Source organism: Euleptes europaea, chromosome 19, assembly GCF_029931775.1.
Source record: "Euleptes europaea isolate rEulEur1 chromosome 19, rEulEur1.hap1, whole genome shotgun sequence".
Taxonomy (NCBI): domain Eukaryota; kingdom Metazoa; phylum Chordata; class Lepidosauria; order Squamata; family Sphaerodactylidae; genus Euleptes; species Euleptes europaea.
In genome coordinates, this window is record NC_079330.1 from 11,148,191 (window position 1) to 11,161,125 (window position 12,935).

At 47.5% G+C, this 12,935-nt stretch overlaps 1 non-coding gene across 1 annotated transcript; it reads left to right on the forward strand.

Annotated features, from left to right (window-relative positions):
* Positions 1-5,633: 5,633 nt before the first annotated feature.
* On the forward strand, positions 5,634-5,705 carry TRNAD-GUC (transfer RNA aspartic acid (anticodon GUC)). Its single transcript has one exon. It is a non-coding gene; the product is annotated as a tRNA-Asp (tRNA).
* Positions 5,706-12,935: the final 7,230 nt, after the last annotated feature.

Consider the following 12,935-nt stretch of genomic DNA (forward strand, 5'->3'; position numbering starts at 1 on the left):
CATTTCTATGTTACCTCTCCCGAGCTTCTTCGAAAATGGATGGGCGGTGGTGATTGCTTCCGTGTGTAGCATTTGTTCAATGCACCTCTAATTTTTCGCATGATTGACAGACTCCTGCTCATCAATTGAGCTTTGAATCTAATTACACCTTTCCTGCATTCTATGGAATGCCTTTCTGAGGCTTCATTTATCAGTTTCCTTTGTTTCTCTGTGGAAGGGAGGGTACGGCTTCCCGACAGATTTTGGGCTGGGAACGTCCGTTAACCGATGATTGGTGAACAAATGGGTCTTTTTAAGTGGGGCTGCGTTTCGACTCTCCTGGCCAATCAGAAAAGCTGGTAATGGAGGAAATGTTGCCACCTCTAGAGATTCTGTTTTGCATCCTTGCATGTGGATATAGGATCAATTGGGAGGGGGGGAACCCATGATGGGCATGATGGATAGAGAGGACAAAAGGGTGTTTGTTGTATATAGGGAGCCAGCGTGATATAGTGATTAAGAGCGATGGACTCTAATCTGGAGAACCGGATTCGATTCCCCACTCCTCCGAGCAGCGGACTCTAATCTGGTGAACCGGGTTGGTTTCCCCACTCCTGCACATGAAGCCAGCTGAGTGACCTTGGGCTAGTCACAGTTCTCTCTTGGACTAGTCACAAATTCACAAATTCTCTGGATATGCGGGATATACCTACATTCCGACTCTGTTACAAGACGTAAACTCCGATATAACATACTCAGTAGCTAGATTTTGTGCTGCTGCAATGGATGCACGGTGGAGGTGGGCCTATGCCAATCCACAGTCCTGAAATGAGGGGTGACAGCCCAAATGATATGTGTTCCCCTTTTACTGAAGTGATTTTATTCATGTTAATAAGTGAATCAGCATGTTTTATTCTGATATACAGGTATTCTATATTTATGTAAACTGGTGCTTTTATAGGTTACTTGTGCTGGTCATTGACCGTAATAAAGATTATCTATCTATCTACAGTTTTCTCAGAGCTCTCTCAGCCCCACCTACCTCACAGGGTGTCTGTTGTGGGGAGAGGAAGGGAAGGAGATTGTATGCTGGTCTGATTCTCCTTTAAAAAAGGTAGAGAAAATCGGCATATAAAAACCAACTGTTCTTCTTCTGGGGCTGGATTTTTTGTTCCAGCGCCCAAGTCTGGGATGCCAGGGTTGAGGATGCTGGGCCCAGGGTGTTCCTATCATGCATTGTCTACTCAACTATCAATTGAACAGCTAAAACGAATCTTCTCTTCTAAATCTGTTTTAGAAGAATCTTCTCTTCTAAAATGTTCGTCTTCTCTTCTAAATCTGGCTGCACTCACCTGCTCCCTACCAAATTTGGAAATCAAGAAAAAGGAAAATTGCAGTACTCCACTTCAGAAACCGGACTATATAATTCAAAGTTTCAAATCCTGGGGAGGACTTTCCTAGCAGGAGAATTGGGGAGGCAGCCTTAGTTTTCAGCACCACGGCTAGCGCCCCACATCCCATTGTGGCCCTTACCAGAACTGAAGCGTCTTCTTGTGCAAAAGTGCTACTGGTATTGGTCAAAATGATTAGCCAATCGTGCCTATAATAACACTTTCTAAAGGTACTAAGTAAAGAAAACCCCTTAAAAGACCAACACTTTTATATGTCTCCATCCCCTGGGCGTGCCTCCCTGCGTCGTGGGAGCCGGCATGGTGTAGTGGTTAAGCATGGTGGACTCTAATCTGGAGGGCCAGGTTTGATTCCTCACTCCTTCACATGAGTGGTAGACTCTAATCTGGAGAACTGGGTTTGTTTCCCCGCTCCTCCACATGCAGCCTGCTGGGTGACCTTGGGCTAGTCGCAGTTCTCTCAGAACTCTCTCAGCCCCGCCTACCTCACAAGGTGTCTGTTGTGGAGAAGGGAAGGCGTTTGTAAGCCAGTTTGAGACTCCCTAAAAAGTAGAGAAAATCAGGGTATAAAAACCAACCTGCTTCTACCTCGCTTTATTGCTCTTTGCTCTATTGTGTTCCACAGATATTGCATTTTTGAGCAATTTCTAGAGAAGGCGATTGTAAGACTCCTTATGGTAGAGGAAAGTGGGGTATAAAAACCAACTCTTCTTTCTCCTCCTCCTCTTCTTCCTCCCCCCCCCCCGGGTGGTCACTGAAACTCTAGGGTGATCTCCCATTGCTAGGGAAGGCAGGCTAGGTTGAGGAGCAGAGTGAAACTTCTTCATACTTGTCTTGAACCTTGCCAGTGCAGACAGAAGGCATACAAAGGATTTGCACTCCTCTCTATCTGTCTGTTCACACAGTGGCCAACCAGGTGGCTCTAGGAAGCCCACAAGCAAGATGACTGCAGCAGCAAGGGTTGCCAAGTGCCAGGTGGTGGCGGGCAAACCCCTGCCAATCCACCTGGCCACCCACTGACCAGCTGAGGGTAGGCGGGCAAACTGGGAGTTTGAGTAGAAACCGGCCCTTTGCAATGCAGCACTTCTGGAAGCGCGCGACCCCCCCCCCACTCCAAAAACCTCCCACCAAAGAAGCAGGACCTGGTAAGCCTAGCAGCAGTATTGTCCTACCTGTGCTCCACAGCCCCTAATATCATAGGCATGCTCCTCTGATCCTGGAGAGAATAGGTATGCATCATGACTAGAACATAAGAAAGGCCCTGCTGGATCAGGCCCAGGCCCATCAAGTCCAGCAGTCTGTTCACACAGTGGCCAACCAGGGGCCTCTAGGAAGCCCACAAACAAGAGGACTGCAGCAGCATTATCCTGCCTGTGTTCCACAGCACCTGATATCATAGGCATGCCGTTGGCCACTGGAAGCCATTTTGCTTAAGGCCTCCTGGAACTGGGGCCCAGCCCTGCTGGCATCCTGAAATTCAGCCTTCTGCTTCCACTTCGCCTCCCGGCAAGGCTGTGCCCAGCCCCAGTCTCTTTCCTTGAAGTTGTCTTCAGCAGAGATGTATTTCATACGCCTGGCAGAAAGCAATTTCCCCTCTCCTCTCTGCGTCCTTCAACCTTCTTTTGATTTATTCTGTGATCCAGCCTGGACCGGGGGGAGAAGAACCGACTGGAGCTGACCTCTTTTGGATTTCCCGGGTCAGCAGCGCCGCCGAGGGCCGTTTACCCGAAGACCTGCTTTTGATGTCACAGATTCATCCTGAAGACTGAGAATCGGAAATGAAACTGGCATTCTTTAACGTTTGTGCAGCAAGTGGTCTTGCTCTTTGAATCAATCTTATCTTGCGTGTTATACTTGTAAGCACAGATGAGGCGTGCTTCCAAATTCTCCTCCTTGAAATTATTTCTTGGCATCTGGAATAATAATAATAATAATAATTTACTAATACGGTCACTGACCAGCAGAAAAAACAACAGCCACGACAGATAATAAGAAAACCACAACAACAGCTACTACTGCTACTGCAAATAATCTAAGCCTAATAACTACATATTACACGTATGAATAAAATTTATACAAGCATCGTATAACTCGGTGTGACCCCCTTAATATTTTGAGTAATAAAGTATTTCTGTTACTCTTATCCTGCCGGGGTATGATATATTTTAATAGCTGTGGCGCAGAATTTAGCACTCAAGCGTGTAAACTGTGGTTTTTCATCAGTTAGGAGCTTCTTAGCCAGAAACTCATCTGATTGGTCAGGGAAAGTGTTAAGCAAAGGGGAAAGAAGCTTTGTGTGGACTTCTTGGTAGAATGAATAGCGAATCAAGACATGTTCTGAAGTTTCTATACCCCCTGACGCACAAGGGCATCTGGAGTGTTATGTATGTGTGAGCCGTCCAGTCGCAATCGACTCCTGGCAACCCCGGTGAGAGAGTTTCCAGGCGAGTGAGAAGCAGAGGCAGTTTGCCATTGCTTTCCTCTACAGAGCCTTTCTTGGTGGTCTCCCATCCAAGTACCATCCCTGCTTAGCTTCCGAGATCTGACAAGATCGGGCTATACCATACAGTTCTACATCTCAAAGTTTAGAGTTACCAGATCTCCTTTCCAAAGTGGAATTTGTCCTTGTCACATGTGGTTTTATTTCTGAATTTTTATATACAGCGTTTTATACATAGTTTGCCCCAACTCTTAACCACCACGCTGACATTCTTGCCCATCAGGGCTTTCCCCCCTCCACACCCACAGACACACATGCACACTCAAAGCTGCCTGCGACTGAATCAGACCACTGGTTCATCCAAGCCAGTCTTGTCTGCCCAGACCGACAGCAGCTCTCCAGGGTCTCAGGCAAAAGTCCTTCACGCCACCCACCAGCTGACCCTTTGATTGGAGATGCCATAATTGAACCCGGGACCTTCTGTGTAAGGAGCAGAGGTTCTACCACTGGGCTACAACCCCTCTCCATTCTCGCCCATCCGGGCTCCCCTCAGTTATCTACCTCAGAACGATCTTCTCTCTGCCTGCAGTATGTTGTATTAATGGATTGTGCAATTAGCCTCTCTTCCTCTGAAGCAAGTGCATTAGTCAACCCCTGGGAGCCAACCCCGGTCCAGTCCCCTCATAATTTCTGCGATGATCTCTATGTAGGCATTGCATTTCTCACATGAACACATGAAGCTGCATCCTACTGAACCAGACCCTTGGTCCATTAAAGTCAGTCTTGTCTACTCAGACCAACAGTGGTTCTCCAGGGTCTCAGGCAGGGGTCTTTCACATCACCTACTTGCCTGGTCCCTTTAACTGGAGATGCCGAAGATTGCACCTGGGACCTTTTGTGTGCCAAGCAGAGGCTCTACCACTGAGCTACGGCCCCTCCAGCACACATTCTTATATGCAAATCCATGACCTGTTTTATTATTATTGTATTATTGTATCCCATTTATTATTATTGTATCCCATTTCTGGGGTAGTAAGACAGCAGGAAGTTCTTTTCCCAGCCTCCCGTTCCTCTTTTCAGAGTGGCTTGTTTTTCTTGTGGAGTTTCATCAAAAATATGCACCTGGATGCCTCCGGTATTTTGCTCTTTGATATGACATTTCCGATGTGTTTATCTGAATGAGCTCTGCAGACATATGCTGTTCCCTGAGGTTGCATGTATGTGTGTGTGGGGGGGGTTGTTTGGGATGGGGAAGAAGAGACGCCCGCGACGCCGACATCCGTGACCAGCTGTTAGTCCCCAGACTATGCAGCCTACAGGCTTCTGTGCATTCTGGCATCGCATATGTGTTAAATAACCATTTCGCAGGTGGCAAAACAAAGGGGAGGGGGTAAACGTGTGTTGGTCCTTCGCCGTAGACAGGTCACGTTTGACAGAGAAGTTCAGCCACGGAGAATTTTGTGAAGAGTTTTTAAAAAAATAATAAGCTGGCTGTAAGCAAAATTAGAGCAGAAAGGGGAATTGGGGGCTGTGGCCCAGTGGTAGAGGATCTGCTCAGCATGCAGAAGGTCCCTGGTTCAATCCCCGACATCTCCAGTTAGGGACTAGGTGAGTAGGTGTAATTAAATTAAATAAATTGTTTATTACGGTCCTTTGACCAAACATAAATTATAGGTGAGTAGGTGATGGGAAAGACCTCTGCCTGAGACCCTGGAGAGCCGCTGCCAGTCTGAGAAGATAATACTGACTTTGATGGACCCAGGGTCTGATTCAGTAGAAGGCAGCTTCATGAGTTCTCTATGGGAGGGGCTGTGGCTCAGTGGTAGAGCATCTGCTTGTCATGCAGAAGGTCCCTGGTTCAATCCCCGGCATCTCCAGTTAAAGGGATTAGGCAACTAGGTGATGGGAAAGACCTCAGCCTGAGACCCTGGAGAGCCGCTGCTGGTCTGAGTAGACAATACTGACTTTGATGGACCCAGGGTCTGATTCAGTAGAAGGCAGCTTCACGTGTTCTCTATGGGAGGGGCTGTGGCTCAGTGGTAGAGCATCTGCTCGGCATGCAGAAGGTCCCTGGTTCAATCGCCGGCATCTCCAGTTAAAGGGACTAGGCAAGTAGGTGATGGGAAAGATCTCTACCTGAGAGCCTGGAGAGCCGCCACCGGTCTGAGTAGACAATACTGACTTTGATGGACCAAGGGTCTGATTCAGGACAAGGCAGCTTCATGGGGAAGGAAAACTTCAACCCAGAAAAAGCAAGGTAACCAGGAAGGTTGACAAAAAAAGCCTAATAATAGGATGAATATTTAAAGGTTTATGTGATGAATTATGTCACAGCTGACATATGGCAACCCCGTAGGGTTTTCAAGGCAAGAGATTTTCAGAGGTGGTTTGCCATTGCCTGCTTCCACATGGGCTGAGAGAGCTCGGAAAGAACTGTAACTGGCCCAAGGTCACCCAGCAGGCTTCATGTGGAGGAGTGGGGAATCGAACCAGGTTCTCCAGATTAGAGTCCGCTGCTCTTAACCACTACAGCCCTTGTACACATAGACTGCAATACATTTGTTCATCTTCAAAATGCCACGAGATTCCCCTTTATTGTTTTGTTTTTACTGTACTCATGTCCATTAGGCCTGTTCCAATTTCTCAGCCCGGCTGTTCTAACCTGCAGATCGCAGCCTCTGTGTAGTTTCTCCACACCATTATTTTAAAATGCATGGGAAATGGAGCAACAGCAAAGAGACGTTAATGAAAAACAGCAAGATCTATCACTGGCAGGGCTCGAACTAGAAATGTCAGCTCTCTATTTTTCTTATTTAAATGTGCATGGCAGGAAGAGAGTCCCCCCGCCCTCAATAAAACAGGATTTTAAAATATTAAACAGCCAAAACTCTTACACAAATAGCTGCAAAACGATTTGGAAATCCAAGATACTTCCGACGCTCTGTCGAAAATTAAAAGATAAGGCTCCCTGCTGGCCAGATGTTTCCAAGTAGTTATTTTCAAGGAGAGTGCGTGTGGGTGTGGGGAAGGATCCAAATTATTTTACCCACTGCCGCCTTCCCCAAAAAATGATTCCAGCAAATATATGACAAGGACGGATCCTCCTCGTGTGAACAGTAATTACACTGCTGCGGGGATGCTTGTTTTAAATGAAAAGAGTTGCCATAAACATACATATTAAAAGTCAACAAGCAGAGACAATTATCTCGATTTATGCTTTGCTGCTGCCTCCGATCAACTCAGCTTCGGAGAAAACTATGCATGACCCTAGGGCCCTGATTTCAGAGCAGTGCATGCTATGGCAGATCAATCCAAATTCCATAGCTCTTCTGCATTTGGCACAGGGACAGGAAGAAAGGTCTGTCCAGCGCAGTGGCCTGTCGAGGGAAGAGCAGATTTCCTCGCTTCTGTTCCTGTCTTGTTCTAACATTTGTTCTGCATTGCGTTTCGCTCCTCTTTCAATCCAGTTTAAGAATAAATGCAGAAACTGGAGCATGTGCCTTTAATCCTAGCTGGCAGTTCCTTTGGTTCACTTATTATCTCTCTCTCTCTCTGTGTGTTTTTCTATTGCGCATGTGCGTTGATTAAATGCTGCTAAAAAAGCATATGGACCACCATCTGTAGATGGCATTCCTATTCTGCTTGTGCCTTTTGCTCCTGATGAGCATGTGTAAACCCGTACGCTGGTAAAGAAGAAAAAGAGTTGGTTTTTATATGCCGACTTTCTCTCCTGCTTAAGGAAGAATCAAACCAGCTTATGATGACCTTCCCCTCCCCACAACAGACACCCTGTGCGGTAGGTGGGGCTGAGAGAGCTGTGACTAGCCCAAGGTCACCCAGCTGGCTTCATGTGGAGGAGTGGGGGAACAAATCCGGTTCACCAGATTAGTGTCCACCGCTCACGTGGAGGAATGGGGAATCAAACACGGTTCTCCAGATCAGACTCCACCACTCCAAAGCACCACTCTTAACCACTACACCACGCTGGCTCCCATCATGTAGAAAGGATTCCAATACCACTGTCATGTCAGGATTTGTGTTTGTCATTCAGTGTGCAAAATTAACAAACTGGATTAAGATGGATGAAGACTGGAGTTGTTTGAAAAACTTGGGTACTTGAGTATCAGAAGTAAGAAATTAACCTGATCGTCACATGCGCCCAGGGGGATATTATGATTTTTTTGTCTTTTAAGGGGTTTTCTATACCTAGTATGTCTGGAGAGTGTTATTATAAGCATGATTTATGAATAATGTTGACCAATTACAGTAGCACTTGTACACAAGAAGACGCTTCGGTTCTGGTGAGGGCCACAATGGGATGTGGGGTGCTGGCCGTGGTGCTGAAAACAAAGGCTGCCTCCCCAATTCTCCTTCTCTGGAAGTCCCCCCAGGTAGATTAGGTTGAGAGATTGTGATAGGCCCAAAGTGACCTGGCAGGTTTCCGTGGTCCAGCAAAGGATTCGAACAAGGGTTGCCAGCTACAGGCTGGGAAATTCCTGGAGATTTTAGGGGTGTAGTCTGGGGAGGGCGGGGTTTGGGGAGGGGAGGGATGATAATGCCACGGAGTCCACCAGCCAAAGCAGCCATTTTCTCCATGGGAACCGATCTCTGTCGCCTGGAGATCAGTTGTCATCCCAGGAGATCTCCAGCCACCACCTGGAGGTTGGCAACCCTAATTTGAACCCAGGCATCCCAGACCTTAGTCCGACGCCCTAACCACCACACCACCCCAGCCAACGTGACCTTAATTTGTTCTGCTCAAGGCTTCGAAACCGCTGTACAAGACATTTTAGTTGCCATATATATTCAAGTTGGGTTTTTAAAAAACTATTGTTCAAGAAGAAGAAGAGGAAGGAGAAGAGGAAGAGGAAGAAGAGGAGTTAGATTTTATATGCCGACTTTCTCTACCACTTACGGGAGACTCAAACCGGCTTACAATCGCCTTCCCTTCCCCTCCCACAACAGACACCCTGTGAGGTAGGTGGGGCTGAGAGAGCTCTTAATAGAGCTGTGACTAACCCAAGGTCACCCTTTGTGTGTTGGAGTGGGGAAACAAATACAGTTCACCAGATGAGCCTCCGTCGCTCATGTGGAGGACTGGGGAATCAAACCCGGTTCTCCAGGTCAAAGTGCACTGCTCCTAACCACTACCCCACGATGGCTCTCTGCTAGCCTTTGTCAATGGACTCGGGAATATTCAATCCAATGCATCAGTTCTGCTTTGGAAAGGAGGCCGGGCCGCTTGGAACGCCCACAACCATGGATAACAAAAGACTCTTGTGGCACCTGCCAGGCCAACGCATTCATTCTAGCAGAAAGCATGCAGCTTTGACGGCTGCGAACTAATATGGCTGCCCCTCCAGAACAAATCCACGCAGGGGTTTTTGCAAGCCATCCCGAGCGCCAGGTGCGAGTGTTCTTTGACCCAGTATGGCACACCTGTCAACTGGAAAGCGATTTCTCCACTTTGACGGGGGTTGTTGGATTGGTGGGGGGAAGAGGTTTTTCTTTTCCCGACCCGTGCCTTCAGGCACTTCTATCTTCATTTCCTGCTTCCCGTTTAAGCGATCACCCTTATTCTCTGGGGCATGCTTTCTCTTCTCCAACACCCATTACCGTGGCTCTGTTCACAGTTATAAATTAGGCTTTGTCAGCAGTTCTGTCCTCCGTTTTGACAAGCAGGGCTGAAAAATTCACCCCAGTGACATCTCTAGTACAGAAGTCATTTTTCCCCCTTTCACCAAAATCCAAGTTGGGGGGGGGGCGGGGAACGGGCAACTAGTGGTTTTGCATTTTGAACAGTCATATGCTCTCTTATTTTTTAAAAAAGGGAAGAGATCCTCTTAGTATTATTTGCTAGGCTTTCTAGTGGGATACTGAAAACAGACCCTTGCCCCTGGAAGGCTGGAATGCCTGTCATGAACATATGAACACATGAAGCTGCCTTATTCTGAATCAGATCCTTGGTCCATCAAAGTCAGTATTGTCTACTCAGACCGGCAGCAGCTCTCCAGGGTCTCAGGCAGAGGTCTTTCACATCACCTACCTGCCTAGTCCCTTTAACTGGAGATGCCGGGGATTGAACCTGGGACTTTCTGCATGCCAAGCAAACGCTCTACCACTGAACCCTTGCTTTCTTCTACTATTAATAATAATGTTCATTATTTCTGTAGAGTCCTTTGTGCCCCTGGGGAGTTAAGAGTGACAGAACAAGAAAGGTTAGAGCTTTACCATTTACATTTTGACAGAGCAGTAATAGGGAGAAGCATGGGGGATCAAAGATTTAATACAGGAGCAAACCCAGTCATCTAGAAGCTGAAAGAGCCAGTGGGGAGGGGCCATAGCTCAGTGGTAGAGCATCTGCTTGGCATGCAGAAGGTCCCAGGTTCAATCCCCGGCATCTCTAGGTGAAAGGACCCAGAAGCACAAAAATGCACAATGTCTAACAGCCCGTTCCTGAAAGGGGGTGGTGGTTAGATGGCAGCCGTAGGCAGCATGGCTGCACCATCTCCAAAGTGGCTCACTGCCAGTGCAGTAAGCTGAAAAATGAATTAAAAATCATTTGTAGCAACAACAACAAAAACCCTGTGGAACTCCCCATAGAGTTTCATGGGCTGCACCACGATTTGGAAGACGTATCTCGCCCCCTGCAAAATGGTGTGTTTTGGGGGCAGAAGGGTTTAGGAAATAGAGAAGGGTACAAATGGAATAAAATAAAATCAAAAGAAGCTGCCTAAAGATGGCTATAGAGGATGGTGCCGAGTTGTTTTCTGTTGCTACAGAAGGTCGGACCAGAACCAATGGGTTGAAATTAAATCAAAAGGGTTTCCGTCTAGACATTAGGAAGAATTTTCTAACAGAGCGGTTCCTCGGTGGAACAGGCTTCCTTGGGAAGTGGTAAGCTCTCCTTCCCTGGAGGTTTTTAAGCAGAGGCCAGATGGCCATCTGTCAGCAATGCTGATTCTATGACCTTAGGCAGATGATTAGAGGGAGGGCATCTTGGCCATCTTCTGGGCATGGAGTAGGGGTCACTGGGGTGTGGGGGGAGGTAGTTGTGAATTTCCTGCATTGTGCAGGGGGTTGGACTAGATGACCCTGGTGGTCCCTTCCAACTCTATGATTCTAAAGGCAGCTCCTCCCCCAGCAATGCGCCGGGAACGCCACCCAGGATGCCAGCGCAAGCATTTGCTCCAGACATACCCAGGACGCAAGATGCTCGTGCTACTGTGAGGCGCCCCGGGGGCCACCATAAGTCACCCTGTGCCGGCGTCTGTACCAGTTCGCACGGCGCAAGCAGCACGGATGCTGGTGTAGGGGTCACGCCAGTTCCTATGCAGCTCTGCCCCCCTCTTCAGGAATGGGCTGCCCGACAAAAGAGTGGGGGGAAATACAATTAATTGGGGGGAGGAGTCCAAAAGTGAGTGCGCGGCCTGTAAAGTATCAAAGTAATGACAAATATCCATTCTAGTGACTACAAAACATAAGTCATTTTTGTAAAGTAATGAAGCCTAACTAAAAGGATTAGTGCTGAACGGAGGGCCTGGGGATATTGGAGTTCCCGTTAATATGTGAATGATTTTTTTAAAAAACTGATTTGAGGAGGCCTTTTGATATTTCTAAGCGGAATGCTGATTTCCCCCCGGACGCGAGATCATAAATTTGGCTGTGCCAATCATTCACGTTTAAAATGTCTCTCCACTTCTGATGCCAGGTTTTTTCCCCCCATTCGGACCAGTGTGGAGGCTGCAAATCTTGAAATTTTTACATGGGGGAATATTCTCTGGATATATTTGGCTTGCAGGAACTCTGCAGTGTTAGCATTTGACTGTACCTGGTAGTCAAAACTGCATGCTTTAGAGCAGGTGTGTTGATCTCATTTGTTATGAGGGCTAGATATGACCTAAGTGTCACTTGGTTGGGACAGGCCAGGCCTCGGCTGGCTCGCGGGCCAGATAAGAGCACTCAAGGGGCCGGATCCAGCCCCCGGGCTTTATGTTTGACACCCCTGCTTTAGAGTGCTCTGGCCAGATCTCTCGCCATCCTAAAAAGTGTGACGGCTAGTGATTTGGATCGGGGCTGCAACGCTGAGCCAGGGGTGGGGAAACCGTGCCGTTTCCCCCAGTCAAAACAAGAAGCCCCGGACTGACGTTAGACTGGAAGAGTCATCAGGAACCCTGGTTTCCCCCCCGGGGCTTCTTGATCTCCCATTTCCCAGCAGAAGCGCTGCCTTGAGGAAGCCGCAAAGCATGCGTTTCTCTGGTTCTTGACTCCCTCCTCCCCTTTTATTTTATTTCCTTTATTTCTATTCTTTATGCTCGCAGACCAACCAGGCATGAGCCAAACAAATTCAATAAGCTCGGTCATACAGATATAGATAACCAAACATACAGAAATATAAAATCTAGAAATATATAGTTAGAAGAAAGTAGTATTATTAAAAGCCATAGATATTTTATTTTTTTTGCCATGGCGAGGGTTACATTTGGATCAGTATTAGTCAATAAATGTGCTGCTGTCTTGCTTTAGAGCAGGTCCCCGCTTCTGAATGTATACTGTGATCCATTTATCTCTGGCGAGATCGTACTTTTTAACAGTCGATTAAAAAAAAATGCCAAACAGTATCCAAATTCCCTGATTTACAATCCCAAAATTGTTCAGAAAAGGGGATCCCTGAAAACCTGCCTGCTAACTCCTCCAACGGTAGTACATTTAATCTAGCCGTGGGGACTCCCTCCTCTCCAGCGTGGTGTAGTGGTTAAGAGGGGTGGTTTGGAGTGGTAGACTCTGATCTGGAGGACCGGATTTGATCCCCCGCTCCTCTACATGTGGTGGAGGTTAATCTGGTGGGCTGGGTTTGTTTCCCCACTCCTACCCATGAAGCCAGCTTGGTGACCTTGGGCTAGTCACAGCTCTCTCAGCCCCACCTACCTCACAGGGTGTCTGTTGTGGGGAAGGGAAGGTGATTGTAAGCCAGTTTGATTCTTCATTCAGTGGTAGAGAAAGTTAACATATAACAACCAACTCTTCTTCTTCCTGCCAGACACTTCACCCACTTTTGGCTTGGTGTTTCTGGACTGCAGGCCTCAGCAAATGCCTAACCATGCCAA